General features: G+C 44.5%; 1 long non-coding RNA gene across 1 annotated transcript in view; it reads right to left on the reverse strand.

The window, feature by feature from the left end:
- The window catches only part of LOC116081932, a 3,071-nt gene extending 1,918 nt beyond the window's left edge, over positions 1–1,153 (reverse strand). The window contains exons 1-2 of the long non-coding RNA XR_004115098.1: positions 1,052–1,153; positions 720–812 (exon numbers count right to left, since the gene is read on the reverse strand). This is a non-coding gene — a long non-coding RNA (uncharacterized LOC116081932). The remainder of the gene's footprint in view (positions 1–719; positions 813–1,051) is intronic.
- Positions 1,154–12,447: the final 11,294 nt, after the last annotated feature.

The following is a 12,447-nucleotide window of genomic DNA, read 5'->3' on the forward strand; positions in this document are numbered from 1 at the left end:
TCAGAAATCCGCCTGACTCTGCCTCCCAGGTGCTGGGATTAAAGGCGTGCGCCACCACCGCCCGGCAAACCTGCCTTTCATATAATCTAATCTGGCTTGAGTTGGCTCATTTCACCAGCGGCAGCGGTGGAGAAATAACCTATCGAGGGGGAAGGAAGAAAGACAGACAGACGAACAGGAAGAAAACAGGAAATGAAGAGAAAAAATACCAACCCACATACACATACACACACACACACACACAAATCCTTTCCCCAGCACATATCTGTAATCCCAGTTCTTAGAGTTGGAGGCAGGAGGATGGAGATTTTGAGGTCAGCCTGGGCTACATACAACAATAAAACCAGCCAGGGGGAGGGGTCGCAAAAAGGAAATGCCTAGTTTCCCTTAGACAGTAAGGACATCTTAAACAAGCAGAGTGGGTGGTCAAGCAGGCCTAGCAGCCTTCTCCTCTGAGGGCTGCTTCCCATCCTGCCCTGCGTCTTGGGAACTGACAGCTCTAGGTCCCTGAAAAAAGATGGGGAGAGTCAAACTGTGGATCTCCTTTAATTATTTGTAATCTCCTTGAGGATTTCATTGGTGCTCACCAGCATTCTCCCACCCCCAAGAGACAAAGGCACAAGGGTGCTTCAGGCTTGGGTGTGGCTCTAACAGAGGGAATTGCTGAGTGAGGAGCTTTAGTGTCCCTGAGAGCCAGTCGGAGGAGCGGGCCGCCTTACCCTTCAGGCGGACACCAGCTCAGTTCTGCGCTACTTGCACACTCCTTCTGATGTTTACAGTGCACACCCAGTACTCAAAGATCGTTCTAGATGCTGCAAAAAAAGGACGAACACATTTAATAATGAGAAAAAAGGTGAAGAGACTTCCCCTCATTCTGTGCTCTCTACTGCTTGTATTTTTCATTTTCATTGAAAGGAGACATCAGGTATATATTAAAGGTGGTCAGAGACCCCTATTACTGGGTAAGTTCTATTCCATGTGTGTTTGCACCCTCCCTCCCTGAGCCAGCAAGATTCAACAGTTTTCATGTGAAGAGCTCAGGTCTCCTTACCTATGCGATGAATTAAGCCACCCAGCATTCCTGGGCAGTGGGAATCTCGGAGGGCTCTTTTATGAACATGTCACAAGGCACTGTGACTACCTTCATTCACAATTATTCACTCAGCAGATATTTTTATTGACTGCCTACTCTGTACAAACCAGTGCTTATGAAACTCTGCCCTGCCCACAGGAACAGTGTATCCAGCTCTGGGGCAAGCTGAAGCATGCATGTTCCACTGAAAACACGCTTGCAAGCACAAGGCTGACTCCCTTGCTTGCCAAGTGAAACGCAGAAAAGCTCTTGTTCCCGGGCCTGCTCACCTGGGTCTGTGTGACTTCTGAAGGCTCTGAGTTGCAGAGCAATAATGGCATAGGCTAGCTGGAAGTCTGTCTCCCTAGGAAGCTGGAGCTCTCAGGGAGGCTTCTTTGACCACCTCCCAACACTAGCCCAACTTGGGCCAACCCCGCATCCCCCCACCCCGCCCCTGTAGCCCACTCTGCTTCCTGCTCTATTTACTGTGAGCCATTATCATGAACTGTGTCACTGTGAAGTTCTGGCTCTCGGAACCTGAAGGGGACTTTGTAAAGTAAGGGGACTGTTGATTAAGGAACCCAGGAACACTCTAGACAAAGAGTAGGGAGTATGGACCCAGAATGCACTTGGGGTGTCCAGAGGAGTGTGGATAACCTGTCAGACTGGAATCTGGTGTGTGGGAGGACCCTGGGAAGTGTGGGAGGGTCCTGGGAAGACAAACAGGGCCCAATTGTGGCACATCCTATGACCTTAAAAGTAGCCCTGTGGCACCAGGCAACAGGAATGCTTATGGGGACTGCAGAGGCAGGAAGGCATTAGTATGGATCTGGGTCAGGATACAGGGTCGATTAGATAAAGCAAGAGGAGGGGACATCTCAGTGAGAGCCAGTATTGCCTTACCCTGAGTAGAAATGCAAAAGATGCATCTGGAAAAGATAGTGTCTCTGTTCTACTAAAGACATTCTGATAAGATAGAAGGAGGATGTGTGTCATTTAAAAATTCAAGAAGGCGGCTGTTGTGGCTCACCATAATCTCAGTACTTGAGAGGCTGAGGCAGGAGGATCCAAGCATGTGTGAGGTCAGCCTGGGCTACTTTATCTCAAAACAAGAACAAACAAAACCCCCTCAAGACAAAGCTCTCAACCAAAAAGCAATTAAAAAAGTAAAAACCCTAAATATGACGGACATGGTGGTGAATACCTTTAGTCCCAGCACTCAGGAGGCAAAGACAGGTAAATTTCTGAGTTTGAGGCTAGCCCTCTCTATCTAGTGAACTCCAGGCTAGCCATTTGGGCTGCAGTCGGATGGCTTCAGTTTCTGAGCAAGAGTTGGCCTGTGCCTCTGTTGTTCCACCTTCAGGACACCACTCTCTTGCTAAGCCTGCCCTGCAGTGTGGGTGGGAGCTCTCTGGACAGTGGAGGAGACAGGAGGAGAATGGAAGCACTGGGGTGCTGAGGATGTACTTGATAAGCTCTCCAGGAGGATACCTGAGTGATGTGTATGTGTGCATATATGTACCTGTGTAGTCACCTCTGCATGTATTTGTGCATGTATGCTTGTGTGTACTTTGTATGCCCACGTGTAAGTGCACGTGTCTGTATTCACGGGCATGTGTGTATATGTTCATTTGTACATGCATTGACATCTGCATGTACACACATATATCTATGTGTATATGTCCATAAGCACATGTGTTCATGTGTATTTATGCATGCATTTTTGTGCATGTGTGTGCCAATGGATTCTCCAGATCTCTTGTTTCTCCAATTCTTTTTTTTTTTTTTTTTTTTTTTTTTTTTTTTTTTTTTTTTTGATTTTTCAAGACAGGGTTTCTCTGTATAGCCCTGGCTGACCTGGAACTCACTCTGTAGACCAGGCTGGCCTCAAACTCAGAAATCCACCTGCCTCTGCCTCCCAAGTGCTAGGATTAAAGGCGTGTGCCACCACCGCCCGGCGCTTCTCCAATTCTTTTTTAAAGATTTATTTTATTTATTTTATGTGTATGTGTACATTGTAATTGTACAGATGGCCGTGAGCCATGTGTGTGGCTGCTGGGAATTAGACTCAGGATCTCTGCCGCCCCGCTCACTCCACCTCCACCCACCCCCCCACCCCACCCCGATTGCTCGGCCTATTCCCTGCTGATCTTTATTTAAGACAGTCTCTTTGAGCTCAGTAAGTCTGGATATCCCAGCTTTACATTTGCCCCAGACAGGGCAGCAGTGGAGGTACAGACCAGTTTCAACAAACCTCTTGCCTTGCAGGCGAAGAGCTAATGGCAAAAATGAGTATTCAAGTAAAGCCTGGGTGTGCCAGCTTTTTAATTTTTTCCATAATGAATTAACTCAGGAGCGGTGATTACATATCTTGGCAAATGGAAAAAATGAAAAAAAAAAAAAAAAGAATTTGAAGTAAGCAAGCAAGAACAGGAGAGAGAGCAGGAGAGGCCTGTGGTGTTTCGGGCTGGGTTAGCTCTGTGATAGTGTGTGTGCTGAGCCTTTGTGAGGCCCTGGGTTCCAAAGCTAGGGAGTAAATAAACAAAGGGGAGAAGAAGTGACAGGATGGGGAGGGAGGTACCAGGGAGGACATGTTGCAAGTGCACCGAAAGGAAAGAATTAATTTAAATGAAGTTCTAACTTTGTGTAGTGAGACAGGAATGGATTCGAATGTCTTTAAATATGGACAGATATCTGTGACAGACAGCCAATGGTATGTTTCCCTTGCTCTGAGTATCAAGACATCTTGAAATGCCCATGAGTGAAAGGCCCCGCCCCCTCTGCTGTCAACTTTCCTTTCCCTCTTGGGCTCTTACAGTTGTTTGAGACAGGCTACTCTATGAACTCAGGCTAGCTTGGGCACAGGACCCTGAAGAGGACGATAGCCTCTTCCCTGCCTCTGGGGTGCAGGGGTTACAGGCTGTGTCGTACACTCAGCCTGGAAGTTCTATGTTTCTGAAACAAGCTTTCCAATAGTCAAAATGCAGAAATAACTCCAAAGATGCATTCTCATCTGTGGATAGAAGCACTTACTGCGTGTGAGGTTCCACTTTTTGGAAGGGTCCACAATGGGCAAATCCATTGGCTCAAAAGGCAGATTAGAATGGCTGGCAGGTATGGGAGGGACAGAGAGATGGGGTGTTTCTTTGTAATTTTAGGGTGAGTTTTGTGCATAATTGTGCATTCACACATTTTTTTTAATGCACTTCTGTGACTACAGTATTCGGTTAGAGCTTGCTTGCTTTGTTTTTATTCATTTTTCCATCCTGCAAATATGATTACAATCACATGTGTCAAATCAAAACCCTCTCACTTTCCTTCCCTAGCTACTCCAAGCCTAGCTCCAAAGGTAAGTCATACATATTCACAATAGTCACAGATTTTTATGCACACAAGCAAATAAATGTATATCTGTGAATATTCTGCACCCCTTTTAAAGGAATAGGGACCTGCACTTGGTTCTGTGCTTTGCTGATCTCCTTCCGGGATGTACACAACATTCCATACATGGAGTACAATTGTGTCAACCATCAATGGACCTGACAGACAATGGTGGTCTCCCAGAATATAGCACCGTTAAAAGCATGCTCCCAGTGACCTATTTTCTACACACACACACACACACACCCCAAAATGAAAGAGTAAGGATTCAGCTCTCTTGTAGTAAACAAAGGGCTAAGTGGGAGGTCTGAGCCTGACACCAAATATTTGAGGGAGCTGTTTTTTCTCCAGGGTCTGGAGCTAGATCTAGGGCCTCTGTTAATACAGGAGGTAGTCACTAAGACACTCTGGTCCTTTCTTTGGACCTCATAGATTGAAGATCCCCGTGTATATGTAACATTAATGAAACAGGTCTAGTTTTATTAATCAGTAATTGGGTTCCTAGATCTACCTGATTGCCCTCATGAGGAGGACAGACCGGACCTTGCTTTCTTTTGAAAACGGAAGCAGCCCACGAGCTATGACCTAGGTGCCTTCCTTGGTCTGGGACCTCACCTGGGGATAAACAGTCCCAGCAGTATGACTAGAGAGAGGGCCATGGGACTCAGAAGCCAGAAGTGGGGCAGCCATCTTAACAAGCTTGGCAATTAAAAAAAGAAAAGATTTTATAACAGGACACAAAAAACCAAGATAGGTTGGGAATGCAGCTCAGTTGGTAAGTGTTTACCTAATGCAAATGCAAACCCCTGGATTCAGTCTCCAGCACCTCATAAAACCAGTAGTGGTGATCCCAGTCCTTGGGAGGTAGGGATGGGGGAATTAGAAGTTCAAGGATATCCTTGGCAGTATAAAAGGGAGTTTGAGGGGAAAAAAAAAAGGGAATTTGAGGCCAGCCTGTGAGTCACTGTCACTAACAACATATAAAGACCATAAAGGAAAGAGTAAAAAGGTAAATGTGTTGAAACTAAGAGAAATCTCCTGTGTGTCCTTTGAACAGTGTAAAGCAGGGACTTGTTAGAATATTTGCCTTGTGTGTGACACCCTAGGTTCCATTCCAGCATAGGAAAAGAAACATGTATGTGGGGACTCAAACAGGTGCCTGTGTTTCCTACATAGAATCGTCCACAGCAGTCAAGAGGCAGATGGTGCCTGTGTCTCTCAGTGACTGGGTAAACACAACGTGCTGTTCACATAAACAGGTAAAATACCACTGAAACTTAAGGGATGGGCTTGGGAGAAGGGAGAAGGGAGAGTTATTGCTCAGTGTTTCAGGTTTACAAGATGCAAAGGACTTGAATGGATGGATAGGTTGACCTCACTTGATGCCACCCAACTGTGTGTTTAAAACTGGTTAAAATGGTCTGGTTTATGCTTTGTTTATTTTACCGCATTAAACGATGTATTATTTAAACATGGATTTATTAATTTTGTCTTATGTATATAAGTGTTTTACCCATCTATGTGTATTGTGCATACCTTGTGCCCAAGGAGGCTGAAGACAGGGTTGGGCCCCTTGGAAGTGGAGTTACAGGTGGTTGTGAGCCACCACGTGGGTGCTGGGAATTGAACCTGGCTCTTCAGAAAGAGCAACAAGTGCTCTTAACCTCTGAGCCATCTCTCTAGCTCCCTTACCATACTTACTTATATAATATATACATATATATGTGTGTGTATATATATATGTGTGTGTATATATATGTATATACACACACATATATATATATATATATATATATATGCAAATAGGAAATTCAGATGCATGGAGACCTTTGGAGACATCTTGCTAAGTGATATGCCAGCACAAAGGACCAGCACTGGATGGGTGCAGTTGTTTTCTAGAGAAGCCAGACTCAGAGACAGAAAGCAAAATGTTCCAAAGGCTGGGAGAGAGAAGGGAGCCATGTGCTTAATGAGTGTAAAGCTTCAGTTTTTCAGACTGTCAAGATGGCCTGGTGGGCGATTGCTGTGTGGTGACAGAGGCCTGATACCCTGCCTTTGGTCCTAATCTTTAAAACCTAGATAAAGGCAGGAGGAGAGAACTGACTCTGTAAAGTTGTCCTCTGACTATTACATGCATACTGTGATGTATACACACACACACATACACACACACACAAATGGTAAAAGTAAATTTTAAAAATGTTAAGAAAACAATCATAGTTTAAAATAGCTTTAGTTTTTTTTCAAGATGAAAAAGTTGTGTGGATAGAGGCTAGTGTGGCTATATCTAATGCTTTTGAATTACACATAAAAATGGTGTAAAATGGTAAAAGAAAATTATGTATATAAAGCAATAAAGTTTGCATATAAAGCAATAAGACTGTATCTTCACTGCTGGATTCAGGGACACCTACGGAAGGCTGAGGCAGGAGAATAGAGAGTGTTTGAAGCCAGCCAGAGTTGCGGGACAAGACCTTATCTTTAAAACAAAACAAAACAGAAAAAAGGAAGCAAATAAATAAGAAAGAATAAACCAAAGATAAGGAAGAGCAACAAACTCAGAGAAGAGAGAAGATACTTGTTAAAGTCCTACATCTCCATTCATTTACCTTGCATGGGAACAGCAGGGTGATGATCCGAGAACAGGCCAACAATTTTATTGTTTATAGCTCATGCCTCAGTTTCCCACAGAACAGCCAAGTGAGACCCTGTTGTGTCCTGCAGAGCCAGGCACTGGACCTCAGGCAATGGACCAAACATGGCAGGGAGAGACCTTTGTCCTCTGCACAGGCACATTCCAGAAGGGAGAGGAAGAGTTTATCATCCTCTGGAATGCAAAGGGCTCTGGAGTTACCAACCTTAGAGGATAAGTGGGACCCCACTGGGGAAAACAGTCGTTATCATTAGAGCTTGTCCACATTTGCTCTTAGAAGAGTCCAGAAGGCAGAAGAGCAAAAGAGCAAGCTACAGGGCTGATGGCTTTCCAACAGTTTGCAGTAAACAAACAAACAAGAAACCATAAGATGATTTAACTAAAACAGCTTGGAAAGTGGATAAACTGAAATAAATTGCTAATTTATAGAAGATAACATTCAAGCATTTGAAGATATTGCTAGACTTTGTTATAATTAGAACACATACCGAAATGTTTCCCAATATTAAAAAGCAAAACAAACTTAATGAAGTAATGAGTTGTCAGGTTTTAGGATGACAATATGACCTAACTCCAGGAAATATCAAAAGGATACAAATTTAAGCCAGCTGGAGTGGTACGGATGCATACAATCCCAGCACTCCAGAGGCTGAGGAAGGGAATGGAGAGGCCCTGGCCAACTGATGAGATCTGGTCTAGAGGGCTAAAAGGCAAATATATACAGACAGAAAATAAATCAGTTTTTGCCTGGGTGACCATAGGGAGGTGGGCAGCAAGGGCAGATGACAACCAAAAGTTGCAGTGACTTCTTCAGAAAAGACAGAGCCCATGGCGATGGATTCACAACTGTAAACACACTTTATAACTTCCTGAAGTGGGTAAGCTAGAGCTGCTGTGAACAACACAGTGACCGTGGTTAACAAGATGCATTTATTGTATAGTATAGACTTGCTGAGAGTGAATGTAAATGTCCTCACCACATACATACTGTTTATATCTGATAGTATAAATCTGCAAAAGTATTTAAGAGAAAGGAAAAAAAAAGAGTGGGATGGGGAAGGCAGAAAGGGGAGGAGAGGCAGGGAGGGAAGGAAGAAGGGAAGAGAGAGGGAGAAGGAAGGAGAGTGGAGAAGGAGGGAAGAGGGGAAGGAGGGAAGGAGGCAGACAGGAAGAGATGGAGGGAGGGAGGGAGAGTGTCTTAGGGTTCCTATTTCTGTTGGGGAGAACAGGGTTTATTTCACTTTAAATTCCACATCACATTCTATCACTGAGGGAAGTCAGGACAGGAACCTGGAAATAGGAGCTGATGTAGAAGCCATGGAGGAGTGCTGCTTCCTGGCTTATTCACCCTCTTCCTTATAGCGCCCAGGACTACCTGTTCAGAGGTGACAGTGGGCAGGGCTCCCACATGTCAACCATTAACCAAGAAAATGCACCATAGACTTGCTCATGGGCCAAACTAGGAGGGAAATTTTTCTTAGCTGAGGTTCCCTCTTCGAAAATGACTCTGACTTGTGTCAAGTTGACATAAAGCTTAGGTACACAGAGGGATACTACCCTCCCACCCCCCACCAGATGTCCCAAAAGGAAAAGTCTCACTATTGTGACAAATTGGAAAGGTAGGAACCATCCCTGCTGCTAGTGAAAGAAACGACGCTTTATATGATAAGGATAAGCCTCCTTATGTCCCAACAACCCCACTCCTAGGTTGGAAAATATTCCAGAGCCCAGCTTTGGGGGTGCATAGCTTTAATCCCAGCACTCAGAAGGCAAAGGCAGGTGGGTCTCTGAGTTCCAGGCCAGCCTGGTCTACAGAGTGAGTTCCAGGACAGCCAGGGCTACACAGAGAAACCCTGACTTGAAAAACAAAACACAAAACAGCAAACAATCTTCTGGAGTTGTACACACACACACACACACACACATACACACACACACACACACACACACACACACACACCACTGACAAGTGTGCTCCTGAAAGCTGCCATTTGTGAGGGTGAACAATTTAAACTTTTTATTTATTTTCTGATGCCTTATTTTATTATTTGTGTGTATATATGTGTCTGTGTGAGTGTGCTAGCCAGCGGACACCAGAAAAGGTCTGGAGTGCCAGGTGGTTGTGTGCAGGCTCTAGAAATTGAACTAGATCAGGTCCTCAGCAACAGCAGCCAGTGCTCTTCACCAGGGCAGAGCCATCTCTCCAGCCCCTAACTTAAACATCTTAAATACTCATATACAGGGCTGGGGTAAGAAAATACATAATTTATTTCACACAATGAAATAAATGAGACAGCATGAAATAGATATTTCCACAGGGAGGCATCTCACACACAGTGTTAACTGATAAACATTAAATTTGCAAGTGGTTTCATACTCAAGGTTACTAGTATAAAAATAAACAAAAAAGGAATGGCTCTGAAGTTATGTCACACATGAACACACGAGCAGAGGAAAAATAGTCAGCTCCAGATAGTAACTCTGGAAAGAGGACGAAGAAAGGTGGGTACAGGGTCCGCCAACTGTGCCGCTGGTGTTCAAGTTTGTCCCTTTTAGACACCATGGATGTTTGTACAGAGAGTGGAATCTTCAGGGCAGCAACCAAGGTCCAGAGTTATTGTTTGCTCGCCCTCCAGCCAGCCTCTCACTGTCTCTATTTGTCCCAAGCTGCATCAGGATCCACTGCAGCGCTGCCTCCATGTCTCACCACTCAGACTCACTAAGGCGGGTGTCAGTGGGCAGGAAGATAATGAGGTTGCAAACTTTGTCCTCATTTAGGAGAGTAGGAAACTGGCATCTGGCCAGAAGAGCACCTGGAGGCCTTTGTGTGTGATCTCAGATGAAGGTGTGTGTGTGTGTGTGTGTGTGTGTGTGTGTGTGTGTGCCTGAAACTAACTATGTAGTCCAGGGTGGTCTTGAACTCATGATCCTCCTGCCTCAACCTTCCAAGTACTTGGATTTAAGCTATGCACCACAGTACCTGGCCAGGTGGAATTCTGCAGCATGGGAAATACCCAGACCTCAAAATGCTCTTTTATTATTCAGAAATTGTGCACCAAACGCTCACCAGTCTACCTAGCTTCTAGGGTGACAGACTAGGAAATTTTATTGACATGACCTAAATAACTTGATAGTTCAGAAGAAAGGCCCAGAGTCAGTTATCAGTGTTGCCATAACGACCACAGGGCACAGGATTAACACAGTGGAGTTGAAAGGTCATTGCCAGACATCGATAACTGAATATTGCAGACTTTCACTTAGGTTTCCAGACTACACACACCAAACACATTGGATGACTAAGGGAAAATGGTAATTTTATTTCTTTAACCTGGATATAACCTCTTATTAATTTTGTTCTTTTTTTTTTCAGTCTTTGCATTGGACTATTGCTTAGCAAACAATTACCCCATACTAACCTTTAAAGCCATGGTTCTCAACCTGTGGCTCTCCCTTGCTTGTATAGGCTTTAAAACAACCATGACTTTCTTATCTCCCTATAGCACTGTCATGTCCTGACATCAGCATGGTTTACAAATCAGACTCCAAAGAGTCAGAATAATTAAAAGCTCAGAATAATTAAGCACCCAGGAAGCTGGAGGCAAGAGACTGATGGGTCAGTTCCAGCTGTCATTTTTCTAGAAGGGTAGGGTCTGCAAGGGCTTGCCTAGTATACCTCCTTGCTGCTAAAAATCTGTTCCACTGGCTGGCAGCAGCCCCTGATCTTAGAGATCTAGAATCTTCTACCCTACTCAGCTGTGTTGGACCTCTCTCTGCTTCCCGCTCTCTCCCCGTGTTCCTTGCCGGCCTATTCTCTTTCTCTCTCCTCTCTTCCTCCTCCTCCTGTTCCTCCTGCCTCCTTCATCTCTCTCTCTCTCTCTCTCTCTCTCTCTCTCTCTCTCTCTCTCTCTCTCCTTCCCTCTCTCCCTCTCCACATCTCTCTCTGTCTCTGCCTCTATTCCCTTCTCATCTCCCCTTCATAAACCCCAAATAAACTCTATTCTATACTATACCCTTCTTATGGCTGGTACCTCAGGGGGAAGGGATATCTCAGCATGGGCCCACTGAGGCACCTCTTCTACCTCACCCTACCTGGCTCTACCAAACATATCCTGGTTTTCCCTTCTTTTTATAAAACACAGCACACAGCCCTCCAAAGGACAGAGTGCTAATGATCTGATCACCTCCCCAGGGTCCCACTTCCTGTCATGATAGCAATTAACCTTCGTGTGCGTGGTTGGCTTTTGGCTTTTGGGTTTTATGTTTTTTGTTTTTGAGACAAGGTTTCTCTCTATGTAGCCCTGGCTGTCCTAGAACTTGCTCTGTAGATCAGGCTGGCCTCGAACTCAGAGATCCACCTGCCTCTGTCTCCTGAGTGCTGGGATTAAAGGCATGTTCCACCACTGCCTAGCAGCAATTAAATTTTAACATGAGCTTTGGAGGGCACACGCACACCATAACAAAGTCAAACAGAGGTGAAGGCAGGGGCTGGGAGATGGCTCAGTGGTTAAGAGCTCACCAGGCACATGGGGAGACTTGATTGAATTCAGATCCGCAGAGGCCATGGAGTTGGATGTAGTAGTGTGTCTGACCTTTACCTCAGTGCTCCCGGAAGCCTGAGGATGGGCTATCACAGGCTATTTCAAACAAGATGGAAGGCAGAAACAGACAACCAAGGTTGTTCCCAACCTCTGCAAATGTGCCATAGCATTTGGTCGTGTGTACCCTTGTGCATTCATACATTTGCACACATGTACACAGTGAAGGCAAATAGATTCTTTGTGTCAGGAGAGGCAAAACAGAGCATAAAACACTATTAGAACACAAAACACTTACACCTTGCAGGAATGACAGCATTGCCCTGAGATAAAGAATACACTTAACTGTTCAAAACCCTGGACTCTGTACCAAGCACCAAGAAAGCTAACCAAATGCGATGGGAAAGTGCTCTTGGTTTATCTTATGCATCGCTTTGAGGTAGGGGGAGTAACGGATTATATATTAAAACAAAAGGAAAAGGCCACAGATGTTAGCAACAACTATCTTTTGGGGAAGGATTAGGGATTTTCTTTTTTTCATTTTTGTAATTGTCCTGTTAAAAAAAAAACTTATTTTAAAAAAATATTTAAAAATGTTGTTTTTGTGTTGATTTTTAAGTGTGTATGTATGTGTTTGTGTGTGTGTGTTGGGGGTATGTACACTTCAGTGTGTAAGAGTCCAAGAATCAATGAAGAATAATACCCTAGACTCAAATAGTATGCCAAAGCAAAGAGCATTTATTCTATGGAAATCCAGCATGTAGGGGTCTACCATTATTAAAAAATGGAGACTCCAGACAAAGACT

The sequence above is a fragment of the Mastomys coucha genome, unplaced genomic scaffold, assembly GCF_008632895.1.
Source record: "Mastomys coucha isolate ucsf_1 unplaced genomic scaffold, UCSF_Mcou_1 pScaffold7, whole genome shotgun sequence".
Classification (NCBI taxonomy): domain Eukaryota; kingdom Metazoa; phylum Chordata; class Mammalia; order Rodentia; family Muridae; genus Mastomys; species Mastomys coucha.